Source organism: Bos javanicus, chromosome 7 (genome assembly GCF_032452875.1).
Source record: "Bos javanicus breed banteng chromosome 7, ARS-OSU_banteng_1.0, whole genome shotgun sequence".
In the NCBI taxonomy this organism is placed as follows: Eukaryota; Metazoa; Chordata; class Mammalia; order Artiodactyla; family Bovidae; genus Bos; species Bos javanicus.
In genome coordinates this window covers 82365487-82376616 of record NC_083874.1, presented here as the reverse complement: position 1 = coordinate 82376616, position 11130 = coordinate 82365487, and the positions used below count along the sequence as shown (strand labels likewise).

Sequence of the window (11130 nt, the reverse complement as noted above, 5' to 3'; positions counted from 1 at the left end):
AATAGTATCTGGAACAACACAAGCACTAAATAAGTATCAGTATTATTATACAAGAAAGTATGACTTTACCAGGAAGACAAAGCTGGTGGGATATAGGAAAATATAGGATAAAGAGAAATGAAAAAAGAAGGATAACTTGAACAACTGGATTATTGGTTGATTGCATGATAAATGGGAGAAGAATCAAGAAGGAGGTAAGGATTTGGGGAAGGTCATGAAAGAATTTCAGTGTCTCTGGTGCTGAGTTTGAGGAAGACATGATATATTTATATATTGAGATGACAAGCAGTCAGTTAGATATATATGAGTTGGGGGTTCATGTAAAAGATTGGGCTAAGGGTATAGATTTAGGGAACCATGAGCCTATACATGAACTTTGGGGCCATGAGGGTAGAGGAGGTTGCCAACAAGAGAATGAGGAAAAAAGAGGAATTTATCTTTCAGACAATTACTGAAAAGATTCAGATAACTTTCTCCTTTTGCCTCTTTTAAATTAATACTGTGTTACTTTTCTGATAATGCAAGTAATACACACTTTCTGTACAAAATTCTAAATATTTTCTTAATGTTCCTTTCTGAGAAGAAAATTTTATGAGATCTTTCACTAACAGCCTTTGCTCTGAGAAGAAAATGTTCTTGAGTCATCCCGCATTGGGGCTTCGAATACAAGACAAATGCAAAATACCTCCTGCTCTGTTGTCTTCAGTGAAGGCCAAACAAAAGTAATCAGCTTGAATCCACCCCTCATTAGATGAAAGCCCAGCTGTGTTCCTGTCCAGACAGGGAGCTGAGAGCCAAGCAGCAGGGGGATGCACCGCTTACTCTCTGATGGGGGAAGAATACTGGGGCCTTTGTGCTGCTGACACTCTGGCAGGGCAGGCTGGTATTAGAGAAGAAAGCCTATGATTACTTCAAGTACAGACATTTTCCCTTTAGTGGCTTGACTGTGAAGCCTGGAAGTTCAACTGCTAAGTGACCACCATGGCACCATCAGGGCTCCGCTCTGCCTATCCCACCTCAGACACAGCAGCCCAGCCCAGGTGGGGAAGAGTGGAGCTTCACACCCTCCTCACTGGCCAGGAGCACTGAGGCCTGGGACCTGCAGTCACTTCTGAAGGAAGACAATCCTGGAAGGCTTTCTACAGTCATCTGTTTCTGTGTCCTGGCCTATCTCCCTCTGCCTTCTCCAGCCCCTGTTTGGATCTGGAAGTGTTGCAGGAAGGGGAACCCTTCCAGGGCCCGAAACTGGGCCCTTGTCTAACACTCGGAAATGAATTGTCCGAGGAGACACATGCACTGACAAAGCAAGAGATTTTATTGGGAAAGGGCACCCGGGTGGAGAGCAGCAGGGTAAGGGAACCCAGGAGAACAGCTCTGCTGTGTGGGATTAGTTTCTGGGTTGTCTTTATTCTAACTCAGAGTCCTTCCTGGTGGTGCACGCCTTGTTCAGCCAACTTGGATGCCAGAGAGGATTCTGGGAGGTATTCAGACATGTGGTGTCTCCTTTTGACCTTTCCTGAACTCTTCCAGTTGGTGGCAGCTTATTAGTTCCATGTTCCTTACCAGGACCTCCTGTCATAAAACAACTCATGCAAATGGTTACTATGGTGCCTGGCCAGGGTGGGCGGTTTCAGTCAGTATGCTTCCCCTAATAGAAGGAGTCTGGAGGTGGATCAACCAACAGGCAGACTCAGTGTGGGTCCAGGGCATTAAAAAAAAAACAAAAAAAAAACTGAGCCACCAAATCCACACCAATAAGAGAAGTCAAGCTCCAATGAACTCAGCCATGTTCTGCCATCGAAACATCTAGAAAGAAGCGATTTAACTTCAGCATTCTTGCAAGCTGTGTTTCACTCTTTAGGTATTGTTCTAAATGGCCAGTGGGGAGGGCCTCAAAATATTTTCAATGCAAAGAGCCTCTAAAGATGTTCATCTGACCCTGAATCAGTACTACAGGGTGGTACGTGGGGAGCTGGAAATCTCTATTCCTCTTATTTCTAAAACTGTGTCCTTTTCCCTTGCATGTGAAGAGAAGGAAAGGACCTGCTGGTCTCTTTCCAAACCCTTGGTTGTTCTTTTATACATCTGGTTGACCTCCTCTGCTGAGCCAAGGGATAGAGGTCTATGACCTGCTTCTTTTGACGTCTTATCCCCTGCTGCCTGCCTTCCATCCAATGTTCGGTTTAGCCACTTATCTTCTGTAACTGCTTTTGTGCTGCTCTGCCAATGCTCACAGACCAAGCATTTCATGGAATTGTATGTTGACAACTTCTCAATACTATGTGAAGTTACCCTGTATTCTTTGGAGTGTGCTTTGTCGCATTGTTGTTTACCCCTTCAGAAGGTGACTGTTTATCACAAATCATACCAGGCACAGCCAGTTTGTTGTGAAATCTCTTCTTGAACTTCCTGAAAATCTACATGAGTGTAAAGTTAAAACAAACAAGAACCATGGCCAGTCTGAAAATGACTGCAAAATCCTCAAAGATTCTGGCCCTGGGCCAGAATTTATTATATAGGAAACCTCAAATTTCCCCATCCACTGTTTTCCCTTGCCTTTCCTGGGTTTCAGATTTCAGGACCATTATAATGTCACCACATGGAGCTCATGGCAGTTTAGTTAGAAGAAGCTACTTAAATCCTGCCAATTTCACCTTACACTTACTATCCTCAGTCTTAGATCCTCCTCTTCCCACCCTTCCCTTTCTCCTTCCTATTTTTCCTATAATCCCTCCCCTACCAGCACATTCCCCTTAGGGAGACCAAGAAGGAAAAAAAACAACAGCAGATACTGACCTCTAAGAAACAAAGTCATAGAGTTTTCTTAATCATCGACATTGAAGGAAAAAGGGAAATCAACAGAACACCTCCTCCATCCCTTTAAATCCTCCCTTACTACTGGGACTGGACTGATTTCCAACTGAAAAGGCTTCAGAGGATACTAAGAAACTCTGTGAACAAGAGTAGGAGAATTCTGATAGATTAAGAACAAATGTTAACAGTCAATCTGTTCCAAGATTGTTCTGCTCTCTTTCTCCAGGAGAATTTCAGTTGAGCTGCCTTTAAAAGACACAATTGGATGTGTAACATTTCTGACCCTTGGCCTCGGATTTGGGGTGTTTTTTCGGTGGGGGAGCAGTACTAAGGCTTTTATAGTCACTTTGCAGAATGAGACTCTTCGTTAACCAGAAAGGGGTGCCTTCTGCAGCTAACATGGGAAAACTAATCTTTGGAAAGCAAATACTTTGGAAAGAAAAGCTTTAATACATGTAATTAATTCATGTTGTTTGTCGTAATCTAAGAGGGAGCTGACTGACTATTCTGTGTGTGTGTGTGTGTGTGTGTGTGTGTGTGTATGTGTCTATAAGAGAAGGATTAAGTAGAATGTAGCCCCCTCCCCTCCTTTTTAAAATTTGTATTACAGGAAGAATTGTTTTACTCCCAGAAAAGATTAAATTGGGAAACACTTCTTTTGACACATTGCTCATAATTAAAGCAAGTCTTCATTTTCTCTGTTTCCTTTAAGTAAAAACTTGTGGCTTTATTTAACCTTCCATCAATTAACTTTCTTAAAAGAAAATAACCTTGAGCCCCGTAAACACACTTAATGCTTTATTGACAGAGAAAAGAGAAGCAGTATCCGTCCCTCCACTGCAGGAATCCAGCATTATTGCAGCTCCAAAGTGTGCTGCCCTGTGTGCACGACCTCCACTTTCCTGCTCTCACTGATAGAGGCTTTGACTTTGAACTTTTCTTCCATGTTTCACCAATGCCCACAGCCATGTAATTCTATTAAAACCACACTGTTAGAAATGTTTGCAACAGAACAGTCTTCACTCAACAAATAGGTCTTGAACTCCTTCATGCTATGAAATGAGGGCACAGTAGTGAGCAAAATAAACATGATTGTTTCTTTCATGGGGCTTATAAACTGGTGGGGAAGAGAAATTAACCAAGTAATCCATATAATGATGAAGAGAAAAAAAAATTACAAAGAAAAATATCAAGTTCTATGAGAGTGCCTCTTTGGGGGTCCTGATCAATCTATCTATTTTCCTATCTATCAGTATCTCTATATATTTACAGGTAATGATATACTGGGGGAAGTTTGTCAGATCAGAACAGTCCTTCCTGAAGAAATGTGTGAACTAAGATCCAAAGGATGATTATTATGTTCATATAATGGGATGCAATGTAGCAGCTAAAAATAAAAGAGCAATAGTAACAGGTATCAGAATGGATGGCACTCTAAATATATTGCTTAGGGGAAAAAAATCTCCTTGAATGTGACTGGGTCAGATCTAATCAGATGATCCCTAGTAATAGCTGTTCTAGAAGACAGAGAAACAAATCAGATAGATTTTCCTGGTGGCTTTGAAAACACACACTATGGCTTTGAAGAGGCCATGTGTCAGACAAGTATAGGTGGCCTCTGAAAGATAAACATGATCCCTGACCACAAGCCAGCAAGGAAACAGGGACTTTACCATTGCAAAGAACTGAATTCTGCCAACAACTGGTGAGCTTGGGAGAGGACCCTGAGCCTCAGATGAGCTCACAGACCCAAGTGACTCTTGATTTCAGCCTTGTAAGGCCCTGAACAGAGCATCCTGTCACATTGTACCAAAATTCCTGACCCACAGAAACTGAGATGATAATTTTGTGTTGTATTAAGACAGGTTTGTAGTGATTTGTTACACAGCCATAGAAAACAAGTACAACTATAGAAATAAATGTTAAGCAAATGCACAAGCTCACACATTGAGGGGCAGGAAGGAGCATAGAGGCAGACGGCCTCACAGAGTAGAAGGAGACATTGAGGTCTTCAGGGCTGACATGAATTGCCCGGCCACGAACATCCAGGTAGTGACATGGCCTCACCAGCATCCAGGAAGAAGACTGCGGACAGAGTAATGTGTGAGCAAGATGCTGTAGAGGGGAAAAGAAGAATAAAGTAATGATTCTAGATTATTCTACACTGTGGGTGTGTTAGTTGCTCAGTCATTCTGACCCTTTGAGACCCCATGGGCTATAGCCCCCAGGCTCCTCTGTCCATGGAATTCTTCAGGCAAGAATACTGGAGTGGGTAGCCATTCCTTTCTCCAGGGGGTCTTCCCAACCCAGGGATCAAACCCAGGTCTCCCACATTGTGTGCAGACTTTTTATGCTACCCAGGAAGCTTGTTAGTCTACAGTAGTGTCCAAATTAAAATACAAAGAGTAAGTAGAGTGGTAAAGCAGATCTAGTTTCCAGCACCACATCGTCACTTAGTTGTATGGTTTTAGATCATTTGTTTCACCTTTATATGGTTTTGTTTCTTCGTCTCTAAAATAAAGCTGTGTGTATCTCCTGAGAAACCTGTATGCAGGTCAAGATGCAACAGTTAGAACTGTACATGGAACAACAGACTGGTTCAAAATTGGGAAAGGAGTACATCAAAGCTATATATTGTCACTCTGCTTATTTAACATATGCAGAGTACAACATGCAAAATGCCACGGATGAAGCACAAGCTGGAATCAAGATCGTGGGGAGAAATATCAACAACCTTAGGTATGACCACTCTAATTGCAGAAAGCAAAGAGGAACTAAAGAGCCTCTTGATGAGGGTGAAAGAGGAGAGTGAAAAAGCTGACTTAGAACTCAACATCCAAAAATGTAAGATCATGGTATCTGGTCCCATCACTTCACAGCTAATGCTGTGCTGTGCTAAGTCACTTCAGTCGTTTCCAACTCTGTGTGACCCTATAGACTGTAGCCCATCAGGTCCTCTGTCCATGGGATTCTCCAGGCAAGAATACTGGAGTGGGTTGCCCTCCTCCAAGGGAACTTCCCAACTCAGGGATCAAACCCCTTATCTTATGTCTCCTGCATTGGCAGGCAGATTCTTTACCACTAGCGCCACCTGGGAAGCCCTCATGACTAATAGACAGGGGGAAAAGTGGAAACAGATTCTAAAATCTGTCACACATTTTCTTTTCTCAGGCTCTAAAATCAGTGTGGATGGTGACTGCAGCCACAAAATTAAAAGATGTTTGCTCCTTGGAAGAAAGGCTATGACAAACCTAGACAGTATATTAAAAAGCAGAGACATTTTTCCAGTAGTCATGTACAGATGTGGGAATTGGCCCATAATGAAAGCTGAGCACTGAAGAATGGCTGCTTTCAATTTGTGGTGCTGGAGAAGACTCTTGAGAGTCCCTTGGACAGTAAGGAGATCAAACCAGTCAGTCCTAAAGGAAATCAATCCTGAATATTCATTGGAAGGACTGATGCTGAAGCTGAAACTCCAATACTCTGGCCACTGGATGCGAAGAGCCCACTCATTGGAAAAGACCCTGATGCTGGAAAGATTGAGGGCAGAAGGAGAAGGGGGCAACAGAGGATGAGATGTTTGGATGGCATCACTGACTCAATGGACATGAGATTGAACAAACTCTGGGAGACAGTGAAGGACAGGGAAGCCTGGCATGCTGCAGTCCATGGGTTGCAAAGAGTCTGACATGACTTACCAACTACACAACAAGAGCGAACTAAAGCCAACCAGTGTGCTTGTACGGGCTCCACGGCTGGCACTAGTGGTCAAGAATCCACCCACCAGTGCAGGAGACACAGGAGTCACAGGAGATGCTGTTTCGATCCCTGGGTTGGGAAGATCCCCTGAAGGAGGGCACGGCAACTCACTCCAATATTCTTGTCTGGAAAATTCCATGGGCAGAGGAGTCTGGCAGGCTACAATTCATGGGGCCGCAAAGAGTCGGACATGACTGAGCATTCCATTCCAGTTCAGCCCAATATACTTATAATTATTGTAAAGTTTAAATGGAATAATACACATGGAGTGTTTAAAAGAGCCTGACACAAAGTGCTTGTTATTGTTACCTGTTAATATCACTATTACCACCAATGTCCTCATCATTATCACCATTACTATTATTTATTTTTATAATCTAAATTATCCTTAAGAACAAAGCTTAACCTTAAGCATATCCTAAGAAAGTGGGATATTGTGTATGACTAAACACTCCCATTGCTTTATTAATGCCCTGTGAATGGGTTAAGCATTTTGGACAAAATTCACTAATGTTTTTAACCGACTAGAGATTACATATAATCATTCAGATAAGTCAATCAGCAAGCCTCAATTTTACCTTCTGACCATGACCTTGTGTACTTCCGGCTCACCCATTATATTTGTCAGGCTTCTTCAGAGAACCTAGGTGGATAGATAGATACGGGAGAGAGAAAGAGAGAGAGAGAGAGAGAGATTGACTTTAAGGAACTGGCTAATGTAATTACAGAGAAATGGTAAGTCCAAAATCTTCAGGGCAGGCCGGCAGATTTGAGACCCAGGGCAGAACTGATGTTGCAATTAAGTCCAAAGGCCTCCAGCTGCTTGGATGAGGCCCAGCCACCTTACGGAAGGCAATTTGCTTTACTCAAAGTACACCAATTTAAATGTTAATCTCATCCAAAAACACTCTGACAGAAACATCTAGAATAATATTTGACCAACTATCTGGGCCTTATCGGCCAGTCAAATAGACACATAAAATTAACCATCAAATCTACTCTGTCTGCCCACTCTAACTATGTTTTGACCTTGTCAAGAAGTCCAATCCATTGATCCTACTTTTTTCAAACTCTCATCATCTCTCTTTTGTCCATCCTTCTCTCCTTGCTCAGATTAATCACTCACTGAAAAATCCTGAGCTCCTTTATGTCTTTCGTTCTTTAAATTCCAGAATCTACCTACTTTGTGCTAGATCAATACATTCTATTGACTTTCCATCAGCAACACTGAATGAAAAAAATATAGTGAAACAATTTCTTTAAGATTTCTGTGGGAAAATAATTTTGAACCAAGAAAGCAGACTAATATTAAGGCCTAAAAAGAGTCATGAAGTTTACCACTCAGAGTTTCTCAGAAAGAATTTGTAGAGGATAGGTTACAGGAAAAAAGAATAAAATATATAAGGAAAAGCTATGAATTAAAAAATAATAATAATTGAGCAAAGAAAACTGTAAAACTTATAGTTAAGTCTAAACAGTATTTGATTGCTTTAAAAAGAATAATTGGCAATTAAAATTCTAGATATTCTCAAGAAAGAAGTCAGAAGAAGACAGGAAATATGGTGGGGATTTGTGTGTTTGTATAGATTATACCTGTCAGTTCACTCTAGCTGTTGTTCAGCAAACATGCTTCTAAATAGTAGCCTTTATCTATTTTAAAGACCCCTGGAAACATAATAACTGAAATGGAGAAATTTAAAGCAATTATGTGTAGATAATTCAAGTCAAAACAAACCCCCAAATCTTTACATATATTTTTTGAATACCTCAAATCAAAGGCAAGTTTGGATTTCTCTTTACTTTCTTTTAATTATCTCCACAGAATTTCCTCAGTTTCCCACATCATTTGGCAAAGACAAAAGTCTTAACATTTTAAGCATATTTATAACAAGATGCTATGGCTTTGGTTCAAATTTAACTTTACCCTCTGGCCCGCATTGCTTTGCATTTTAATCGTCACCCAGTACACCCTTGCCAATTTAATTTCAAATTATTTTTAATTGAGACTGAATACTACAAATTTGGGGTGTAGTGAATATAATTTATGAGGACCAGCTGGAGAGCCAAAACTTTGATCAGATTGTCAACGTTAAAGGGGATACTTAGATGTAAATGACTAATAGCCTAATTTGACCCATCTAATTGATTTTTTTCACAGAATTACCTCCACTTCTTGAAGTTCTGAGACTCATCCATCATTTCCAGAAAAGAAGAAAAATGTGGTAAGTAGCACTTATTTTCTTTGCGTAATATGATTTCTATTATTAATTGTAAAGGCTCAATTTCTGACCTTCCTATTACAGAATTAGTTTTATCAACTAATTATTGATGTGTTTTTATAATATCTAAAAGCAGTTTTTAAAGTTGTGTTTAAATTGTGTTAGGTCTTGTCATGAGATTTATCAAATGAGTGTTAGAAAATGACAGGAAAATAGTTGATTAGCTTAGCGTCCAAAGTACAACTTTCTAAACCCCATGGTTGAATCCAGAGGTCAAAGATGACAATGTCTCGGGTTTTCAGATTGGATGGGTACTGAAAAGAAGAGCAGTGCTTTTGTGAGTATTCGGCCAGTCTACAACTGCGGCCTCAGACTTCATCACTGAAATGAGAGTCCTGGGAACATTTTGGCCTCAGGCAGGACAGGAGAGAAGAGAGAGACGATGCGTACTCCCTCCACCTCTGCTCACCCCTGTGTTCATGCCCTTGTTTCTGCTGAGAACTTGCTCTTTATGACAGCTGCTCACACTTGAATCTTGAAGACTAAAGCTAAAGGATTCCATTGGGCATTCCAGAATAGATCATTATTTGCCTTTATGTCCTATAAAAAAGTCCCTTTCAGCAAAATAGCTCTTGCTGAAGATCAGGCTATTGTATATGGTTGTGAAAAAACATTTTGACCTCGGAGTCAAAATCCTAGGTATTAGTCTCAGACCTTTTATGGCTAAACTAATCCCTGAGCTATGTTTTTAAAAGTCTAGACAGGCAACAGAAATTTTTAATGCTGCACATGTACTTTATGGGTACTAGAAGGAGACGGCCCCAAACCCCCCTTTCCTCTAGCTTTTTAAATATTAATGAAAACAGCTTGAATTAAATTATTTACTTGACATTGCTTTATTCATTCTCATAGGCCTGATTATCTCCTCTATTACCCTTCTCAGCTTCCTTTGCTTGGTGCTCTCACCTGTCTGCACAGAGCAGCCTATTTCTATTCCTGGGCCCAAAAAACTTAATCATAGCCAAGAAAATCACCTGCTTTCATTCATTAGATGTCCTATAATTTAAAGTATTGTAAAATGAGGAAAGCTAAACTCATGTTCTATTGTAATTAAAAGAAAAAATAAAAAGCTAATGGAGGGACTTCCTTAGTGGTTCAGTGGCTAAGACTCTATGATCCCAGTGCATGGGGCCCAGGTTCAATCCCTGGTCATGGAAATAGATCCCATGTGCCATAATTAAAAGTTCATATGCCACAGTTCAAGATCCTGTGTGCCACAATGATGATCAGTGATCTTACAGGCTGCAACTAAGACCTGGCACAGACCAACAAATAAATACAAATAAAGATTTAAAAAAGATCTAAGGGAAATATTTTGATTTTGAATGTTTTCAGTTACTATACTAATATAGTATCTCTCTAAAGTTGACCATTAGTATCCAGGGGAAAAAAAGAGGAAATAATTATTGTTATTAGGTAAGAAGCTCAACATAGGATCATAAACATGGTTATAATGTTAGATCATCGTATTCTGATTAATATATTTTGACAACTAGACTCTAAGTCCCTGTAATGGCAGTTTCATCCCAGCATGAACCAACCATAGTTTGAGAAATGATGACATATGAACCATCATAGAAGATTTTGAAAACATAGAAAATCTTCTTTTGTGATACTAAAGGGCAAGAAGTGACAAACTGTTTTTTTTTTTTTTTAATTACAATAAATAAACTCAAATGGCAGGTAGAATAAGACCACATTTTTAAAGTTTGGTTGATATGTATGTAATAGTGGGGTCTCTCTCTTTTCCTTTTTTAATACAGAATGCTTTACAAGTTTGCATGCCATCCTTGCACAGTGGCCATGCTTGTCTTCTTTGTTTCATTCCAATTTTATTATCTGTGCTGCCAAAGTGAGGAGAGTGGGACCTTCATTTCAACTCAGTGCCAGGCATAGAATAGGCCATCAGTACATGCATTCCGAATGGATGAAGATGGTTGATACACTGATACTTGGCATAAGGTGTTGTATATTCTCATCTCCCTATATAATGTAAGTGAACTAGCGCTTCTCTTGATTTTAGTTTTATTTTTGGCCACAATATGTTATAAGTAAACTGATCCATTTTTCCAAAAACAAAAGAAGTCTGAATCACAAGATAAATAATGGAATGAAAAGACTTGTACCCATTTCCATCCTTATTGAAGGAGGAGGGTGGAGGGTTCAAATGCAGAACCAGTGCTGGCTCACAGCAGACATCCAGGGACCCCTTTATTTTCCCTTCACCACCTCTATTTTCTCCTCCCTCTTGTGTGACAAGCCTAATGATTGAGGACAT

At 40.3% G+C, this 11130-nt stretch overlaps 1 non-coding gene across 1 annotated transcript; it reads right to left on the bottom strand.

Annotated features, from left to right (window-relative positions):
- Positions 1-10605: 10605 nt before the first annotated feature.
- On the bottom strand, positions 10606-10708 carry LOC133252191 (U6 spliceosomal RNA). Its single transcript, XR_009737820.1, has one exon. It is a non-coding gene; the product is annotated as a U6 spliceosomal RNA (small nuclear RNA).
- Between the last annotated feature and the right edge of the window lie 422 nt (positions 10709-11130).